This window comes from Dermacentor silvarum, chromosome 5 (genome assembly GCF_013339745.2).
Source record: "Dermacentor silvarum isolate Dsil-2018 chromosome 5, BIME_Dsil_1.4, whole genome shotgun sequence".
NCBI classification, from domain to species: Eukaryota; Metazoa; Arthropoda; class Arachnida; order Ixodida; family Ixodidae; genus Dermacentor; species Dermacentor silvarum.
Window position 1 is genome coordinate 86,058,274 of NC_051158.1, and position 17,926 is coordinate 86,076,199.

At 44.9% G+C, this 17,926-nt stretch overlaps 1 long non-coding RNA gene across 1 annotated transcript; it reads left to right on the top strand.

Annotated features, from left to right (window-relative positions):
- The first annotated feature begins 13,572 nt into the window (after positions 1–13,572).
- Positions 13,573–17,331, top strand: LOC125945881 (uncharacterized). Its single transcript, XR_007467179.1, has 3 exons — positions 13,573–14,437; positions 16,032–16,091; positions 17,298–17,331. It is a non-coding gene; the product is annotated as an uncharacterized LOC125945881 (long non-coding RNA).
- The last annotated feature ends 595 nt before the right edge of the window (positions 17,332–17,926 follow it).

The following is a 17,926-nucleotide window of genomic DNA, read 5'->3' on the forward strand; positions in this document are numbered from 1 at the left end:
CTTTCACATGCAACCCACTCCCTGCTGTAATGCCTTTGGCCCTGCAGGCACATTAAATCAATAAATAAATGAATAAACTTCAACCCATACGCAGGATATAATATGAGTGCAATAGGCTTGAATTGATGCGCGACTGGGGAGTACACAAACCAGATGGTTTGTGTACTGCAAGGGTTAGATAAGAAAAAGTATCTCATAATTACTTTTGCGCAAATATGTTCTGTATTCTGTGGGGATTCTTATGTATCACCCAGAGAAGCAGAATCATTTTACTAGGTTGCTATTTCAATTCGTTTGTTTTTTATATTTATTTAGATTGCGAAGTCAACCTTGACAAACAGATCTGCGGATTTCTTTTTCGCGTAAATGTTTTGGACACTGCAAGCAAGAAAAAGTGTCTGGATTTTTGCGTTACTCCAGCACTTGATAACAACACATTATTCGCCGTATCTTTATATGCGCGCGCGCAAAGTGCAATTCTTATGCTCAATTTATACGTAAGGATAAGTACCAGCCGATATTAACAATACTAATAGTGAACATAAAATTAGACAGTGCAGCTCAATGATCAGAACCAGCTTTTACAAATAAATCGCTGTGGGATTTAGTCCCTCAATAATTTATTGGTCACTTACTCGGTGCTCGAGCTGCCATCCAAATCTGTCGAGGTACTCTCCGTCGAGCTGTTCTTCTCGCGACAGGGTAAATCTGCATTGCAACACAAAAGAGGTCAAATCTGACAGGCGCATGTATAATATTGCAGCCGCATGAAAGGAAGTAAGGTGTCCACTTCTCCAGGCAACGACGTGCCTTATTTGTCAAACCAACGTGGAAACTAAGCAGACAACGTAAACGAATTGCCACTTGAAACTGTCAAGCACTTAACACACCTTTCCTGAGCTCGAGTTTACTTAGGCCTTACTCCTTAATCTAGAAGTTAGTTTTTCGGTACTGCTATTTCACAGTTAACATCGGGACATGGTAGCTCCCTTCGATGTGAAATAATTGTCACACTGAAGTTGCATGGGAAACAGTGAGTGTATTCGCAGTGTCCAAGCGTCCTATTCAGGAAGGTCCGAGTTAGGCAATGTTTAGGATGTCCGCGAGCTCTGGTGACACCCTCAGATAAATAAGCTGATGCTCTAGAGACAAAATTCAACCCTGGGCAAGCCTGCAGTTTCATTGGCTTACCTATATGCACTCTTGGGTAATCATCCCTGGGCTTTACCTCAGGCAAAAAAAGTAGTCACAAGGTCAAACGTTTGTGCCCTCTTTCATTTATGTATCATTGCACCCATTGCATTACCGGTGCTGATAAGTTATAGAAAAAAATATTATCTTTTAACGTAGTCGAAATAAAATAAAGGGTTGGCATGAGAATGTGCTACGTCTGCACTGCACGCATTCAGCGGTGGATATATACCACCATCATCATCACCATAATCATCAGCCTATATTTATGTCCACTGCAGGACGAAGGCCTTTCCCTGCGATCTCCAATTACCCCTGTCTTACGCTAGCGTATTCCAACTTGCGCCTGCGAATTTCCTAACTTCATCATGCCACCTGCTTTTCTGCCGTCCTCGACTGCGCTTCCCTTCTCTTGGTATCCATTCTGTAACCCTAATGGTCCACCGGTTATCCATCCTACGCATTACATGTCCTGCCCAGCTCCATTTCTTCCGCTTAATGTCAACTAGAATATCGTCTATCCCCGTTTGCTCTCTGATCCACAGCGCCCTCTTCCTGTCTCTTAATGTTACTCCTAATATTTTTCGTTCCATCGCTCTTTGTGCGGTCCTTAACTTGTTCTGGAGCTTCTTTGTTAACCTCCAAGTTTCTGCCCCCATATGTTAGCGCCGGTAGAATGCAATGATTGTACACTTTCCTTTTCAACGACAGCGGTAAGCTCCCAGTCAGGATTGATATATATATATATATATAGATAGATAGATAGATAGATAGATATATAGATAGATAGATAGATAGATAGATAGATAGATAGATAGATAGATAGATAGATAGATAGATAGATAGTGTCCGATAGAGGAGACACGCCCGGGACACGCTCCGGAGGGGCGTGGCAAGCGGCTTGCACCGATTGTGTAAGTAGATGGCGGGACAGTCACGGTATTGCAATATTCCGTTATTAAAATAAGCTGAGCTGGTTCGTAACCTTGTCCAGTCTTCTTTGTTGCAAACGACGAGGCGGTGTGCGTAACATGCGCTCGTGTTGGCGTGCCTGCCTTTATCTCGGCATTATATCGTCGGCGACTTTCGCGTGTTTTGACCTAGCTTTGTCGACTCACTGCCGTCGAGTAAACTCATGCCGTCATGGAACTCGGGGCATCCTGCATCGCACGCCAGGGGTTGCTTTCACTTAAAAGTCATTTTGCTGGAATATTTCTTATAAGAGCCCTTGCCAGGCCATTTGTTCTGTTATACACATCATAATGGCTGATTCACACTAGGCCGACACGACACCGACTTTGGTCTGCCGACGGTTGGCGACAGCAGTTTACAGGACGGAAAATGCTGTGGCCAACGATTTAAAGGTAGGAAAACTATGTCGCCAACATTCGGCAGACCAAAGTCGGTGTCCTGTCGGCCTAGTGGGAATCCGTCTTAAGAAAACGCGAGCCGCCAGTGGCAAACGACATTTGCAAATAACTTTTTTTAATTCCGCCCCCAATGCACCTGGGCCCGTATTTGAAAAATGCTCTTATAATTATTCGCCAATCCAGCCAATCCTGATACTGCACATAATATTACCGTAGGCGGCGAGCCAATTGCATAACAGAAGTTACGAACGAAAAACGTTATGAATATGGCATTTACGCTCGTTTGCTTCTCAAGCTTCGCTTTTAACTTGCATAAAGTATGGGTACCGTTGCCATAGTAAAGTTATGGGAGAGAGTAGAAGCAGAATCTGAATAAGGCTAGACTGATGCAAGATCGAAGATCATTCTGCTCACTCCGTGGAGCTTAAAGCACAAGCAGAGGTTCATATAGACGCAAATATATAGCACAAGTTCGCGCTCACTTTGAAGACTGAATAACAACTAGGGATGTGTGAATATTCGAGATCTCGAATAGCCATCGTCCTTCGGTCCACATTCATTTCGAGAACTCGATGTTCGATATTGTAGGATATGCGTTTCTCTTTGAATATAACACTATAAGGATTCTTGAGAGAACACACGGGGATGATCACTTCTGCCTCGTAACCACGAATGGCTTCTTTTGTAGACAACCTATATACGAACTCGTTGTCTGAATTCAGTCAGATCTATTTTGTAGCCCCACTCACTTTGTTTGTATCTCCTTTAAGCGACATAATGAAATTGAATATATAATTTATCTTACAACGAACGCCGCACTCTACGTGGCCTAATCATGTTCTGTTGCTTTGTTTCATTAATCTCATTCTCACAATGCAGAATTCAATGGAAAACCGTTGTGTCTTTGTAATAAGAGCCTCAATTGACCCTACGTTTTGTGGCAAACAGTTTTATGCGCACGCAATAAATATAGTTATTAAACTGTGTTTATTGAACGGACGCCACGCAACCTTTGTATTGAATGTTTTCAGAAAATGTGAAAATAATCAATATCCGACTCGACACCCTGAGGTTATTTTCTGGAATATTGCTGCTCGATTTGACTCGTACATCTCGCTATTCGGGCATCCCTAATGTAAACCTAGTAGGTTTGCCTGATTACACAGAAAATTAGAGCTAGGCACCCACATCAGGACCTGATGCACATTCTCTTAAGATCACGCTCATCAGGACCTGGTGAGCGTGGTGTTAAGAGAAAGTTACATGGCCATATGAATTAGAGAGGAAACACGGTATCATGCTAGTTTAGATTCAGAGGCATACATGCAGTTGGACAAGTCCCCTTTCGCGTGGAGAAGATAATGGGCATTCTACGCATTGATACGAGTGATGCCCATAACGATTGCCAGGGAAGAAGACGCATTCGAGATCGGTGAACGATGAGATGACATGATGAGATTAGAAAATTAGCAGGCATAGGATGGGGTCACACACCCTATCTTAGTCCAGCGTACATAAGCTGGTGACAACAAAATGTACTAAAAACAAAGCCTGTCAGGGGGCCTTGGCTAATACTAGACGGGAGCTTTCCGGCAGCTGCAATATGGAAGAGATATCGCTGCAACACTCGGCTTTTTGGACGCAGAAGAAATACAATGTGATGACAATAAAACATACGTCCAATATGAGCTTTTAAGGAACTAATGTACAGAGAAAAATTATTTTTCTTTTTGGCTGAATGCGGAGGAGAGCTAGCCGATACGGATATCGTAATGTACTTATGTTTTAGGACTTATATATAATGCATTCCGACGAAGCTGCGGGAAATTGAAAGTTCTACCTCTCGCATAACATCATCACAAACTTCACCATACCACCTTCCCTCCTCTTCGCATCGTATCTCTGTTGTTCCCCAAACCTCTTTCCCAGGGTGTTAGAGAAACTTCACTCAGGGGCACCTCTCACACTTGTTTGCCACTAAAGTTCGCTTACACAAGCTCATCGAACAATTCACAGATGCACACAGTCAACGCCACTGGCTCTGCATCGGGCACCGAAGAAACATGGACCACAGCACGCAAAAATTCAGTGTCGGAAAAATGTTGAGCGTGAGGCAAATTTTTAATAATATTATTTTTTTTAATTGGTGGGTCTCCCATAATCGAAAGTACATGTAAGCATGAAATGGCTACCAGCAACGCAGATTGGTTGGAGATGATACTAGTCACAATCTTGAAATGGATGTAGTGCATGTTTGCAGCAGCACACCACACCCCACCACACCGCAGCACGTCATTCTGTGCACTGGTCTATGTTGACGCTGCCCAGCTAGAAGAAAAAAACCGGCTGAAGGCGGCATGACAGGTAGCGAAAGACGCCAGTGAGACAGAGGGCTATGCCCAGATAAAAGGAGAAAAGCGCCTGAAGGAGGCGCCATGCAGCGTGGCGCCATCTGTCGAGGCGACGAAAAACCATCCCTGCGGACCTCACGGACTGCTGGCGTTCAATAAAGCACAGGCAACCTTGTCTCAGCGCCAAAAGATGATAATCAAGTTTATGGTGCCCTGCATTTGTCTTTTCAACACCGCCATTCGAAATGGCAAATAAAACTTCAGCCTACTAGAAATTACAGCTTTAATAAAACTGTGAACAATCAATAGGAAGAACTCGGAAGCAATATTTTTCCGACTTGTTTGGCCAGTAACAATCGTATGTAATGTGTTCCTGTACAAAGGATTGGGGGCCAGAGACCGCCTTAACTTTTGACCACTTGCCCGGATGATGTCCTTTTGTTCTCGCAACGAGGCTCGGATGTTCTCGTTTGAGTTCCCGGATAAGGGATGTCACTTGAAAGTCGCCGACAACGGAAGCTGAAATCACTTCATGCTTAAAATGTGCTGGCTAACCAATGGCGGCCTTGTCATGTAGTGTTCTTCGACATGCCGCTTTCTTCCGCCTGTCAGCATCTCTACCATGTGGTGAACAACCCTCAGGAGCCAGACGCTCTTCAAGCCCTGAGCCTTTACCATGCTAGCCGCAAAGATTTTCGAACGGCTCACCGGTTGTGCTGACGTCAGGGAAGTCCGACGGTCGAAGCGGCCTTGAATTATCGGTGTACAGGATGCTGTAGGGACTCGAGGGGCACGGCGTGGGAGGTTCGTTCCAAAATCCGCTTTCGTCTTGTAACGTGGATGCAGGCAAGACAAAAGAGCATCAGAAAGATACTTTGACTGACGCGACCAGACCAACATTCTAAGTAAGAACTTATTCTAATTGCTAAGGGTATCTAAAGATTTAGTCGACTCTTCGTGGAATTAATAAATATTTAAAAAATAACAATTCTTGCAACTGAAACAATGCCAATGATTGCAGGCATGATGGCCACACGCGCCTAATGGCGTCACAGCGATAGGATGAGAGCGGCATATCGTTTTTTGATGATTAAGAACGTGTCCAGTAAGTCATCATGAAGAAGTTTAGGTTCAGTTAGGAAATACAGTAATATCGCGAAAGGAAAACATTTCCGCACCCTTAACATTAGCAAAAAACCTCAAAGGAATCTCATCGTGATTTTGCAGGAAGAAAGCTTCGAAGTTCTAAACACAATTCTTCCAGGGCCGCGGATCGAATCCGGTACGCACGCATTTCCGCAATGATCCTTCTAGCATATGGACTAACCATGAGTATAGCAGATTACAAAGCGAGGGCAACTCGCTAGACATACTCGAATCCCACAGCTTTGAAAATTGCAAATGAGCTATGTGGAAAGCAGCGAGGTGTAGAAGTTTTCTGAATGGCGAAGATTGTCATCTGTCTGAGAGTAACTTGGTGCCACGCACAGGTTTCTTCTATGACACCTGAGTGCATGACTAGTGCATGATTCCTTGCCCTGAAACATCCACTAATTTACTAATTTTTGCAGAACTACTTTACCATGGGGGCATATCGCACGTAATAGAATGATATATGTAATGGAGAGAGGCACAAAAGCAACCCTCAAGGGTATCTTGCCTACTGTAAAGGTGACATAACAGCTAAAGAAAGGAATCGTTTACTATTAAGTGCGTGCACGCGGATGACTGCGGCCATTCACTTGTGTGTTTACTTGAGTGCATACTTGTTTCTGTATGTGTGACAGATTGCGCGATTGATAGCCAGCCCGCCGTGATTTTCCTCGGTACATATATATTTTTGTTCTCCTTCATTAGCGTGAGATAGCCGCACATCGTAATACTCTTGCAGTTCTTCCGCCCCCCCCCCCTCCTCCCCCTACGGCTGCCCCCCGCCCGCCAAGAAAAGGAGTATTCGAAGTAAATTTCACTCAAAGCAAACTTTTTGGGTTCTTTAGAGAGAAGGGACGTATTCATTCTAGCAAATGGTGGACTTTGTTATTGCCTTTTCCGTACGCTCAAAACATTTTCTTGAGCGTCGAAAGATTTCGGTGTACTAACAAGGCCGCATGATTACCTGGCAAGGGCTTGTCGAAAGAAATGGCTCCTGCGTGAAAAGAAAAGAAAGTATGAGCATGTGTATTGCATTGACTCTAACACTAACCACATCACAGCAGGATTTACCGAGCTGTAATTACTGTTCTTGTGAAAAGCCGTCATGGCTCGTCGGAGTAAATGTCGATCAAAAATGACCGCGTATTTCGGTGAAGTTACTGTAAAGTCAGGTTTCAGAAATGCAGAAACAGACGGGAAACGTATGTCAACGTGTCTGCTCCTTAAACATCGGTTCACATCAATTAAGCCGGTGATTAACCGGCCCTTGTGACATTAGAAAGAGTAACGTTAGCTTCTTGTCGGTGCTTTTAACAACAGATGGTTACACTTGATCTGTGGGGTAAACTTAATCGCGAAACAATTACGCCTTATGCTTCTTAGGCCTAGCATCATTGGTTGTACAAGGGGCCATCAACAAATCCATCAACCTAAAGTCACCAACCCATCAACAACACTCTCAGATGAAAACTACGAGGCAAGCTTTGATGAGAGGAAACCGTATGCTGATTTTATGGTTTTTCGATTTATGAGTACAGTGCACACGAACAATATTTAAATTGTTTCAACAGAGTCACTGCTTTCTCATAAGTTCTTTATTGAATTGAAAATAAGAGCAAGGAAATCACGCGAAGGCTTGCTCGACTCGAACCCGTGTACGACGTTCATTGACATAGTTTTGTCGCGAGATTAGGAAGCCTTCTAAAATTTGCATGTATGGTGTATGGCTCCCTGAGAGATCTTTCACTATGAGCTTGTTTCAAGCCCAGCAAAATTGGGGGGAGAGGGAGAGAGTGGTGAGGATAGGGTGTAGGACATGAAGCTGGAAGCACAATTACGGCCTGTGCATGGAGATGAAAACTGCACGAATGACAACTTACGCAGTGATGCATGGTAGATTTCACTGAGTTCGGCTACTGATAGAAAAGAAGAGAAAAAGAAAATTTTGGCACAGTGAATATTACAGTAATGGAAACGCAATGTATGATATGCTGACGTTTTATTCCTATGGCATCCACGTGAAATTCATGACGGCCCCATAATACAGAAAGAGCACAACTTAACTGAATTGGCGAATGTCGTTCATCTGAACGAACAGGAGGTAGAAGAACATGATAAAGACAGGACACGGGAACCCGCGTTCTGCGCCACTTCGTATATATCTGATCTGGCAGTTTTCGCGCTCCTATTCTCGAAGTTGTTCAGCGTAATGCAAAAAAAGACATTTCAGCGCTTTCATAAATGCACTTTTATGGCCGTCTTTGTGCGACTCAAGTAAGGCACACTGAATGTACAGTGACTCAGAATACCATAACGCGCTTAGTTGTTTTCTTATTTTTTCGTGGGTGCAATTTTCAACACGATGACGGTTTGATAACCAAAAATTACAGCATACTTTCGCAGCACGTGTCTCCGCATCATTAGTTTTGCGAACCACTCATTTACGGCGCCTAGCCAACGGCAACTCGTTCGTCGCCTACTAAATTGTAGTTGGATTTTTCACGAATGAATATCTCTTAGACATTTCGTATTGGCAACATGCAAAATTTAAGCACTACTTTATCATCACCGCCCACTGGTGACTAAGTGCTCGCCCTATAGCTAACTTTCTCTTCTGAAGTCTCCGCGACGAGCACAAATGACTAGTGTACATGAGAGCAGTCTCTCAATAAATATAATGTAGTACATGTATGGATAACAAATTACATGGTTTGAACGAAGTGCTTGTTAAGTACTATGCCACGAAACAAAAAATAACACTGCGAGACGCAGATCTGTATCTGCTGCGTGTCGCAGGATTTCATATGAAGAGTTTGTGACGCAAAGGTCGCAGAACTGTTATTAAATGTGCCGCTTACCTCTGCAATATTATTCTTCGCTGATGGAACCTGTTTCATTTTAGGTCTTCATTTCATCTCCGAAGTTTGTTTACAATAACAGGCGTTTTTAGCGCTGGGTATGTATTAGAAGAGTTTGTCGGCGTTGCAAAGCCGTCTCTGCAGCATCCAAGACCGAGGTAGCGCAGTTAAGTATCTGTAGCTGTCGACGGTTCACTTAGACACTAGGTACGAATCGCGTCGCTCACATAACACAACGTGCATGCTTGGATAGATAACGGTGATCACCAGAACAATCTCCTTCACATCAGTAATTCTAATGATTGGCTTACCCATTGCTTTCTGACGTCTGGAAAAACTGCGGACTTCTTTTTCTTCGTTTTCAGAGGATCAATCGCAATGACGTTGATGTGCGATCGATAAATAAGATGATGATGATGATGTTGAAATCTAAATTAATGGCACATACCCACTGTGGGGATAGGTGGCGAACCGGGTGGAAATATGGTTGAAAAATAAAATAAGTTAGTTAATACCTAAAGAAATTAAAAAAAAGTCCCGCGCCATTCCACGGCTGTCAAGGTGGATTACCAGCGAAGCCGTTTAGCACACGACATAGAGGTGCTCACAATTTAAATCAAAGATTGTTGCTAATCTGATCGTGCACTTCGCCTAAACCAACGTTTTTTCGTTGCTGGACACCATATTCTTTTATGTTTGCTGCATTATGACTGCTTTTTTATGCCACTCTCTTCTCTAACACCCCCTGATGTTTGAAGGTATGGAAATAAATAAATAAAGGCATGAGAAAATTTTATTTCTCTTGAGCGGCGACGGCTGTCATCCCGCAGAAAGACACACGCACACACACCTTTATTTCGATCGGCGGTCTTGATCGGCAGCATACATTCGTGCGGAAGACTACTGCCACATCGGGGAGCCTGGAGGAAACGACACGCGCGACGGACCCGCCACGCCGGGAGAGCGGAATTTAACCACGCACGCAAGGCTGCTTGGAAGCACGACAAGAGAGGGCGGAGCGAGCGTACACGTGGTCGACGCGGGTCGTACAGCGGCAAATCTTTGAGAAACCCTTATTATCTACCTGAGAGTCTACTGATTTTGAAAATAGTGCCTATTGATAACTAATTTACTGAAAATGCGTATCCATATGATGAGATGTATAAGCTTTTGCAGAGAATGCAGCGATCTTGCATCGAATTCGGGAGCTGAGTTCTTGCGCACGTAGATCTACTGACGGACACGAAAAATGCATAGAGCCCTTACCTAGCCATAAACAGCTTCTCTGTAAAAAGAAAAATTAGTGAATAATCTAAGATGAGAAATAATCCGAAAATAAATGCAATAATTTAACTAATAAATAAATGAAATAATAAATGAAATCTTAATAAATAAATAATATAAATGAAATAAAATAAATGAAATATCATTTGGCTTACGTTACTTCGCCATTGGCTTGTATTCGACACGGTTTCAAACGCGAGATACGTGCTGGATGTTCCTTCTGCATTTCTAGACCTTGACCTAACAAGTCTCGGTGGCTACTGTTTCCAAACACCTTTTGCTTCATGTGAACTTTTAAGTGGGGTATACCTCGAGCATGGCCTTAATATTGTTTACAGCGAAGAGAGCACGTCTCCTAATAAATCGATACCTTTTCTTGCACACTTTCTTTGAATGGCACATGTTTCCATACGCGGTAAGGGCGAGAAAGACGATGAATGAGAGTAAACTAACATTTCAGCTAGAAACAAACAGCTTTTATTTTCGAATTAGCCTAGCATTCACATTAGCAGGGCAAAGCCATTGACCTGTGAGCGGGCTCCAGCCGGCTCGGTCCTCATTCAGTGGTGAAGGGACGGTACAGTGCGTCTTTAGTCAAGAGTTCGACGAAAGCTCGTCTGGTCAGGTAGCATGTTGGGTTAATGAAAATTACGGTCACTGACCAAGTCAAAAAAGTGTTTTGACGTTTCGGAACCTGTACAGGTTCCTTGTTCACAATGCAGCGGACGTAGCATCGTTGTCCAGTTAAATATGCAGTATATGACGTAATGAACGGGCATAAACTTGAGGCATGTTTCCATCTGTCCTGTTAACGGTATCTGGCGTCGTCTGTATCAGCAGAGATTCTAGCAGCAGTCTCGTTGTCGGATTTTTCTCTTTAGCCATGATTGCAGCATTTTCCCAAGCGATAGAGTGCTGACTCTTGTGCACATGCTCCGCCAGTGCGTTGTACACGTGGCGGTGATTTTGAACATCGCGCTTGTGCTCTTTCAGTCGTCGAATGAAGTTTCCTTTTTCGCGAATATAACAAAAGTTGCAGTCTTGGCACGGGATCTTATAGATTACCCCCGGGAACTTTACCCCCGGGAACGTCTTTGTGGGAGGAACTTTGTTATTCTTTAATAGACGCCCACAATAGAAAGAGAACAGCTAAGAGGGAGTGTCGCAGGATAAGGTTGAAGCCATAGAAAGTCAGTCCAACAACGGGCTGATGTCACGGCAAGTTTTACTGTCTTCTGCCGCGTCGCCAGCCGCTCTGAGTTCACGCTGTTGCGGAAAGGCAACTGATGCAGCAGCAACATATGACTGCCATACTTGCATCTTACAACGTAGAATTTAAGTGTTGATGCTTGATAAAAGAATCGCAGTTGTACAAGAACATCGGGAGGAAACCCGCACAGAGCCATTAACAAATAACCTGAGCAAGTTCGCGTCTATTGAAACCTGTCGGTGATCAAGCATGTTGAACTCTTCGACAGTGTTAGTGACCTCCTTCGATGTGGTTCACGAACATTTTTGCACCACATCACAAGCTGTATTACTTTCCTAGCTCTCCATTTGTACATATAAACTATTCTAACCATGTCTATTCGACATCTCTGTACTTGGTCTATCCCACAATGAGAGTGCGTGCCAGCATTCCAGAAACAGTGATCAAGCACGGTATTTGGCCGCTATGTGACGCAGCTGCTCTAGGCATTTCCCACAAATCCAGGGCCTTTTTGCTGATGACTGAGAGAACCATGGATGTGAAGGGCGGTGCAATGCATTTTCCTGGAAGCGTTTACGGCTTATTAAACAGATACAACATGATGAGGTTGGTGCACAGAAAGAAAGACAATGGTGAATCATTGCCGAGGTACACAAATTGATAGCGTCATCCAGGTCAAAGACTCCCTGATTCGAAGTCTGAGCGCAGCTTATACGTGTTTTTATTTCGCGATATATTGGCTGGCGACAGCCTCGCTAATCGGAAGATCGCGAGAAGCAGAGTGTGGGTGACGCTTGGGCCCGATTCACAGCAGCCGCCGCAGACAGATTTTTCCATACGACGCGCGCTACTCTGGCGCTATCTCGTAGCCAACGTCTCTAGGGCGGCACTACGCTTTACATCTCACGCTTTCGCCATACCCTCCTCTTCCTCTACCCGCCTCATGCTTTCGCTGTACCCTCCTGCTCCTTTTACTCCTCACGCTCTCTTCGCACTTGCCGCATTTTAAATCCCCACTGCGCTCCGCGTTCGCTCTTTCATCCGCTGCGCTCGTTCACTCAGTTACACCATCGCCGACGATCGTCGCCGGAAGGAGCGCCTAAGAGCTACCCTCAAAAATCATTATTTCTGTATGAGAAGGCTTCATTACGTTACTCGTAAGTTGTAATTTACTTGCCCCATGAGAGTGTCGTATTGAAAGGGCAGAAAATGCCTCCTGCAATTAATATATTGAGTAGGGGAGGAAGCCGAGGACAGATGCTTAGTGTTCGCTTAACCCTGATATTAAGCGCAGCAAGGCAAAGGTTTCGCCCGACGTATCGTGTGTAATGTAGGTCGTGGGAAGAAGGTTTCATGGTGCCCTGCGGTTGAGATGAGATTTACCCAGGAACTATAACCCCATGGCCTGGTCAGCGGGCTGTCTTAACTCAATGACCATCCCAAAGTCAAACGGCAAAGGGCAGCACACTCGGCTGCAAAATGTTCCTGAGAAAGTAACCGTACTCCCCTCTCCAACGTAAACATTTAAATGTGAATACATGCAATTAAGCTATACACTTTCCAATTTCTTGGTGGTCATGTAGCCCGGTTCTGTTACCCATCGCACAATTCGGGTGAGACATTGATACCGGAGTCAAAGTATGCCTGTAGAGTGTCCAACATGTGGTGGGGGAGCGCGTTGGTTTCGAACAGAAGGCGTGCAGCATGGCTTTCGGATGGAATTATTACGTTGGGTGTTGGGTGGGCGAACACTGTGATCGCCTCCGCTAAGACGGAGATATAGGGCCTTTAACGGCAAACGCCTATTGAACACTTTATATCATAAAATCGACCTTCAATTTCAGATATGTCACAAACGAAAAGCAATTCCAAAGCTTCAGTGTTACGCTACTAATTGCCTACCTCATAGCATATGATAACCCACCCACCCTGAAACGGTATCCCGCGCGTCCGCATTAGGCTAATTTCTTAAGCACATGTACCAACAAGCCTGTCAGGCCCCCTTTGAACGCAGGAAAGTGCTCCAGGCCTAGAGAGAGAGAAAGAGAGCTCCTTATTGAAAATTCATGCGTGTTTTCGTTTACATGCTACTCTGCAGGGAATGGGACGAAGGAGAAGAAAGGCCCTAGAAGAAGGTGAGCAGAAGAAAAAAAAGGGGGGGGGGAATGCAGGCCGTACGATGTTATCGGCAGTATTGGTAAGTGAGCAATGCGACGAAGGTGGATGGTAAATGCAAAATAAAATAAAATCACCGTCTTGATGAGACAACGTGCACGATTCGTAATTGTGACTGCAAACCAATTAAATCAATATATAAAAACTACAAGTCCTGGGCTTTGCACCGCTTTGATGGGCAAGGCCAGGGACCCAGCATCCGGTTCAATGTCAAGGGGCCTCGGCCGAGCTTTTCCGTGTTCATTTTATATCGGTGTTGCTAATTTCTATAAGCAGGGCACTCCAGCAAGATGTGCTGCATAGATTACACCTCGCCACAGTTGTCACAGGATGGATGTGTAGTGTGGCCATTGCGAAAAAGAAGACGGTTCATGTACGCAACGTTCAGTCGAAGCCGGTAATAGAGGGTCTCCATCACATCATAAATTAATACACTGGTCCAAGCTTACTCAATGACTACGCTACCACTGTGGTTACATCGCGTCATGCCAATCACACCAGGCTACCAACCATCTTATGAACACAGATACACCAAATACTCTAACGAAATGCCGAGGTAACGACGACGACCGTTTCTGCAGGCACTGGGACAGGACGCAGTGTTTCTCTTATATTTTGTCGAAATTCTACTTTAATTTTATGTGAATGCCAGAAGTAGGACTTGAAAGGAGAAAAAATTTGCGCGTGTTGTCGACGAAATTTTTTTATGAATACGGTGATTCAGTGGAGCCTAAATAATTTCACTTCTAAGATGCAGGGCACGTGCCTCTAACCGCGCGGCGCGTCCAGCAGCCAAATTCAAGAAGGAAGAAGATCTTATCGGACCGTACGGACGTTACATCATGGGTAAGAACTTCGGTTCTTTTTATAATGAAGGGCGCTCTATCATTTTACGAAACTCTGACATACTGATTTTTAGCCATCTGTATAACTCATCTGTAGAAGGAAAGGATACGATACCAGTCCCACTTAACCCTTTAGTCTTCTAGAACATTCTCGGACGTGTCCAAGACCATGCGCCTTTAAGAATGGAATTGAGAATGTACTGGTTAATTTACTCTTAGTGGAAACACCTCATTAGTACTCAAGTGCTCGTGTTTGTTTTAGCATGGAATGAGGCAGTGACTATATTTCCTGCAGCCGGCAGAGTAGGCCGGGCGAAAAGTTGCCGGCAGTTTTTCCCAAATGGCTGCCCTCGACCATGTGACTTGTCTGCCGGCAGAATTTCGGAGGCAACTTCTGGCATGCATCTATTCCTATGACCCTATGCTTCAGCACTAGGCCTGACACGTAGGGATACTGCCAAGGGGAGCAAGGTGACGTGGGGCAGACCGCGAGGGACGGGGGCTTAGGTAGATGCCGCTTCAGCAGCCACCAACCAATGAATCATCCTTTGTCGCTTCGAGATTTTTTATTGTAAAAATATTCCCATGCAGGTTATACGGAAGTTCATGACTGAGTGGAGCATGTTTACTCGTGGGCAGCCAATGGGAAGGAACTGCCGGAAACGTTAGCCCGGGCTAGACTGTCGGCAATACAGGCGCTGCCATAAAATGAAGGCTGTCACATACATTTCAGCCAGTAATATGGAAGCAAGGATTAAAAGCTTGAAGCTGCTCCACACATATCTCGTACACCGTCTAGGTTAAGTAGCACCAACCAATTCTGCTCTTCTCCGTTTCCACCTCTTCTCCGACCTACGGAAGTTGACGTGCCGCCATGCTGTTCCTACCGGCTTTCCGGCTGTGCCCTTGGCCACGACGCTTTCCCTGTGACCTTGTCGACGGTGATACGCGGATAAGCTGGAGGTAGAGATCTTGTTACGATCAGGCATTGTCGCGCCCTGAAAATCCTAAAAATGTCCTATGAACACGGATGTGTGTTCTTGGCTAGTGCAGAAACAACATGGAAGACCACGATATGGAAGGAGGCAGCGCCGAGACTTCCTTGCTCAAACGGCGGAACCAGAACTAGGTGCTGACTACAGGGTGGTCCTACTTCAGAAAGCCGTAGTAGGCGTGGTGAAGGGGCTTTAGGCTGGTCTTGCGCAGCAGGGGGTGTGGCAAAAAGTTTGGTTTGTCTTATTACTCTCAGAGACGATTGGACATTACTGAGAGCGGATAATTAAATTGCGTATCGTCTAGGAAAGCAGCACTTGGTCTTAGTATTCGTTAATAGCAGCTCGGCACACCGAATAGGTTACGTACATGGTCGACTGCTTTTGAATGAAGTGTAGCCGATCACGGGATACGGTGGTTTATATATAAACTGTTTAATCGCATTTGGAAAGTAATTGCCGTCCTTTTAGAAAACTCCTTTCAGATGAACACACTGCACAAAAAATTTAAGTTTTTCGCTGCGTATCCACATTTCATATTAGCAGAGTATACAATAAGTTTGTGCGACTATGATCTGTCGATTGCTGATTGTCTTCTCGCAGGAGATGATGAAACGCCTGATTGGGTAGCCCCACGCGGCATGCCTGACTGGCGGAGGGCAGGTGAGCTTACTCTGACTTTATTTTAGAGTGTCCCGCTCTATTGCAAGCACATTAATAATGTCGCCACTGGATTTCATGAGCCTAGCCTCAAGTGAATATTATATTTAAGCGATAGATCAATAACCAACCCGCCGTGCTAACCCAGTGGTTATGGCATTGCGCTACAGAGCTCGTGGTCGCTTGTTCAATCCGGCGGCTGCATTCCGATGGGGTCGGAATGAAAACGCTCGTTAACCATTCATTAGGTGCCCACTTTAAGAACCCGAGGTAGTGAAAATTCCCCGGAGCCCCAGTCTAGGGCATGGTTCAGAATTATATTGTGGTTTTGGTCAGGTAAATCAACCGACTTTAACCTTGAAATGCATAACCTGAGATGTGTAGGACAGCACCAATTAAGAAAATTAGAAGCAGGCCGGCACAAAGGTTACGGCTTCCCAAACACATTCACATAAGTTCACCCATGCGCACATACACCAACACTTACAAACACAGACAGACATCCAGACAGACAGATAGGCAGGCAGGGCAGGCGAATGGGGGGGGAGGGCAGGCATGCACGCATGGTGCGCGCACGCACGCACGCACGCACGCACGCCGCGCGCACACACACACACACACACACACACACACACGCTCTCGCTCGCTACCAGTAACGCGCATGCGCATTACGAAATACAACTGCGACTCTGGGTAGGGAGTGTGATATGTGCGTGATGGTTTCGCTACTGCTATTACGGATGTTCGTACTTTTCTCACCGCACTTCCTTGTGCATAATGGGGAGTACGCGCTATGGAGTACCATGTGTCATTTGAAAGTGTGTTTTTGTCGATACTTTTGTCTCTCACGTTTTTCACTCCTCTTTCACGGTGTGTTATTAACAGAGAATGGGTAATACTTTGCCTACTTCAACACTATCCTAAATGTAGGAACTTTAAGTTCGCACCACACGTGTGCTTTGAGTATACTCCTATCTCTTTGTATTATAGCATAACAACTTTAAAAATATTCGTATCGCTGGCAATCCGTTATTACAGAACTATGCATTTATTTGTTTATAATCTCCCTTTAATTTGCGGCTTTCCTCTTGTGCACATAAGACTGTGGCCCTTTGTGTTTGTGCGAAATACTTGGAACCCTCACGCAGTTACACTCGTGCAGTTCCCTCTAGGATTATTAATTATTTCATAATGTTCTCTTTCCAACAGCCGAGCAGAGCATTCGATACCAACGCTCATTTCGTAAGTATTCATAGTATTCATGGAACCTTACAGTGTACGCGCGGTCGCTACTCGCGGTGGATCAGTGGCTATGGGGTTCCTAGTGCCCAGCACGAGGTCACGGGATTGAGTCCCTGCAAAGACGCAGGAACCGATAATTCGTTATGTCAGAGTGGATTCCGCATACTGCGCTCCCTTCGTAAAACTCTGAAGTAGGCGTACCCTGACATGACGTGGATTTGCTATCTGACTCGCGCTACAGATTAGTGCTTCAATCGGCTATGATAGTTGGGTCCACCACAATGATTTTTGGAGCACACAATTCGAGGAAAAGATAAGTTTCGTGTTGCCTTAAACATTCATTTCGTAATTCGCGTAAGCGATGACGTGGTCGTACGGTGCAGGATCGACTAATTTCCATTCACGAGAGGATGCGTTAGCTGACACTAGAGACTTTTTTTTCGGAGACTTTGCGATCCCAAAGACGTTGCTCGTTGGGGGTTGGTACCTTATAGCGTAGGAAGCGAACTTCATATGACAAAGCTATCAATGAACAGGCGACATACGCTGCTACTTAACACGCAACATGTAAATGGTCGGCGATCTTATGGCGTTCG